This window comes from Gavialis gangeticus, unplaced genomic scaffold (genome assembly GCF_001723915.1).
Source record: "Gavialis gangeticus isolate Ggan-Ray unplaced genomic scaffold, GavGan_comp1, whole genome shotgun sequence".
In the NCBI taxonomy this organism is placed as follows: Eukaryota; Metazoa; Chordata; order Crocodylia; family Gavialidae; genus Gavialis; species Gavialis gangeticus.
In genome coordinates this window covers 1965714-1969223 of record NW_017729017.1, presented here as the reverse complement: position 1 = coordinate 1969223, position 3510 = coordinate 1965714, and the positions used below count along the sequence as shown (strand labels likewise).

General features: G+C 46.2%; 1 long non-coding RNA gene across 1 annotated transcript; it reads left to right on the top strand.

Annotated features, from left to right (window-relative positions):
• Window positions 1–318: 318 nt before the first annotated feature.
• Window positions 319–2051, top strand: LOC109294661. Its single transcript, XR_002096601.1, has 3 exons — window positions 319–338; window positions 1078–1302; window positions 1786–2051. It is a non-coding gene; the product is annotated as an uncharacterized LOC109294661 (long non-coding RNA).
• Window positions 2052–3510: the final 1459 nt, after the last annotated feature.

Genomic DNA, 3510 nt, shown 5'->3' with positions numbered 1-3510 from the left:
TTGAGGAGCAACCACTCTCCTTGGACACCTGTCTCCCCTCCCCTCCGGGACCTCAGTGCTTCCCCAACTATCCTCCTTAGCTCGTTGAATTTTGCCCTCCTAAAATCCAGGGCCGCTGCCTTACTGCATGCCTTTGCCACCTTGTGCTGGATGGTGAATTCCAGCAGGCGATGATCACTGTCACGCAGGTGGTCGAGCACCCGCAGCCCCCTCACCAGGTCATCACCCGTGGCCAGCACTAGGTCCAACAAGTCGTCTCCCCTGGTGGGCTATGCACCTCCTGGGTTAGAGGGAGGTCCTGCACTCTGTCTAAGAGAGTTTCTCAACTCTCTATCCAGGTCTGAGTTTCAAAGCTATTTTTTCCCCATGTTAATAGGCTATTTTTTCTCCATGTTACTAGTCAATTAAGAGAGATTTATCAAGGTAATCCTTGATCCTGTGATGACTGTGGCTCTTCCTCCCTTGCTGATCTCCCTTGAAGGTAGAAACAGCGGTAGACACAGAAGGTCTTCTGTCTCTCCAGACAACTCAGTTCTGCGCAGAACATGGGACCTCTCATGATAGCACCAAGAGGGCTGTAAGCATGGGCAACTGGTGCCACCTTAGTCAGGGGGAAACATGCCCTCCCAGCAACTGGGGGTGGGGCCTGCGGCTGATTCCACTCACCTGGAAGCAGCCATGGGAGTGCCGCTTCCACTTCCGCTTCTTCTGCTTCACTGCCAGGAGCACCGCTTCATCTGGCGCTCCCACTCCTTGGCCAGCATTTGCAGGGGGGGCACCAGTGCTTCCACCTTCCCCACCTGCCTGTCACCTAAGTGGGTAGCCTTGCCTGACAGGGGGTGCACTGGCGCTCTCAGGGGGTGCATGTGCACTCCCTACACATCGCCACCAGCTGTAACATTACTCATATTGTTGTGTTCCCTCCTCCAGCAGTGGGACAGAGTCCCTTTACCCACTCAGGGTTCCCTCTAAATAGCCATAATATCAGAGTTGTTCATCTTAGTAAGATGAAAATTATTTTTATTTTAAGTATTTACCTACTATCTAACCATAAATCATAATTAATTTGTCTGACAGCTTGAAAGCAAAGCTCTACAAATTGTAGTTAGTCAGTGGATGAAAGTGTCAGTGACAGTTGACAGCACCGTAGGAAATGACACCTTCTTTGCAGTTATGTGGAGTGGCTCTTTACCACACATTTTTCTCAGGGACCCTAATGGAAAAGAATATGGACATTCTGACTTTACCATTAGTGATACAAACCTCCAAACAGCTCAATTCACTGTAGCAGACACTGCAGAGGTAAAGTTCAAGTTCTCTCTTTTTGTGTCTGAACTCTTTAATACCTTTCATGGACTAAAATGCCTAAACTCCCACTTTTTGACACCTTTCCTGCCACTGCACTCCTATCAAATATATAAGATTTCTGCACAAACACACTACTACATTAAGGTGAAGTTAAGGCTGAGCATTCATATCTGTAACTTTAAGTACACAAACCGTTCCACGAATGAGAGAATTCCTAAAACCTAAAAAAATAAATCAGCTCTAAATTTGAAATTAAAAGTAATCCAAATGTTTTAAAATGTTAACAGCTCTGGCCAAGGTATCCAAATGGTCTCAGATTTGGCCTTGTAGTGATACCCTAACTCTAACTGTTCTTTGTGCCACTGAAATTCTCCTTTAATCTAATATAATATATGATTATCTAAGAGGAACAAGGCTGCTTATATTATACTAAGTTCTCATAATAAACTTATAATATTCTTTATATTTGATTTGCAGTGGGGAGATTGGTATTATCAGATTCAAAATACATATACAGCCTCTCAAGTCATATCAATGACAGTAACCTCTCAAGCAACATCTTTGGATGTGCCTCCAGTGACTGTGAGAGCTCACATGAATAAGGATACAAACAGTGTCCCTAGTCCAACAGTTATTTATGCAGAAGTTAGCCAAGCTTTCTTGCCTGTTCTTGGTGCAATGGTGAAGGCTACTGTTGAACCGCAGACTGGAACTGCAGTAGATCTGGAACTACTTGACAATGACTCAGGAAATTTTTTAATAAATGTTCTTGCTTTTTATTTATCAATTTGCTTTCTCCCCACTTGTGTTCTGCATGTTAGAATCTACTACATTGCAAACTTACATAAAGGAGTCAGTCACCGGTATGAAATGAGCCCAGAATAAGGGGTTTCAAAGGAAGAAAACTGTGAGTCTGGTCTTTAGTAGTGGTACTGTAAGAGGGGGGGAAGTGCTTTTAGGATGGGTGAATGGCTTGGTATCCAAACTGATATAACATATGTACCCTGATGTACTGTAATGGGTGTAATGGGAGGAGGAAAGAGAAATTATGCACAGAAAGGAAAGGCAAAGTCTCTCTTCAATGTCTGTTTTCTCTCTTGGGCTGTTACCTATGATGCAAATAACTACACAGGGACAAAAGATGGCAAACAACTCTACGCCTAAATTCACTCTGAACTTTGAGTATATTTTACATACATGTTACAAAAGATGTGTAATAACTTTGTGACTGATTCTTATCACACCTGGAACTGAACATAAGGCCAGTGCCCAGCCTCTGGGGGCCACAGGAGCCCGTCAAGATTCCTATGTGTTCCAGAGGCTGGGAGGCCCCTCAGCTGATCAGGTCTTCCAGCTGAGAGAGGACACCATGGGCTCCCAGGGCTGGGAGCCCCATCAGCTGATCAAGTGTGTTTCCCCAGTGGAAAGCCCCATTCAGCTGATGGGTCTCCCAGCCTGGGGAGTGCATAGTGTGCTCCTGCAGCTGGAAACCTATTTGCCAGTGTAGGGGGAGCCTGGGAGCAGGCTCCCTCTGCACTGATAATATGGTGCAGGGGAATCTGATGCAGGCATCCCAGGAAATGCAACTGTTGGGATCCCCCATCAGATCCTATTGTGCATTCAACCTTACTTTTACATCTGTCGGGAGCTTAAGAGTTAGTTTTTCTAGTTTGTCACATGCCATGTGAATCTTGACTGCAGCATTAATGTTAACCCACCAGGTGAAATGCATAGTTCCACCAGGGGAAATGCCTTGCTGGACTTGGTCCTTGCCACAGGCGACGACCTGGTGAGGGGTCTGCAGGTACTCAACCACCTGGGTGACAGTGATCATTGCCTGCTAGAATTTACTATCCAGCACAGAGGTGGTAAAAGCAAGCAGCAAGGCAGAGGTCCTTGACTTCAGGAGGGCTGACTTCTGTAAGCTAAGAAGGTTAGTGGGAGAGGCATTGGGGTCTCAGAGTTTCAATGAGATGGGAGTCCAAAACGGGTGGTTGTTCTCTTAGGAGATGACCTCTGAGCTCAAAGGGAGTCAGTCCCCATGCACACCAAGGTGGGGAGGAGTGCTAAGAAGCCCCCATGGCTCAGCAAAGGCATCCAGGGATGCCTGAGGGCAAAAAAGGAGGTGTACAAACAATGGAAACAAGGGGCTATCACCAACAAGGATTACACCTCCATTGCTCAGGACTTCAGGGAGGCTGT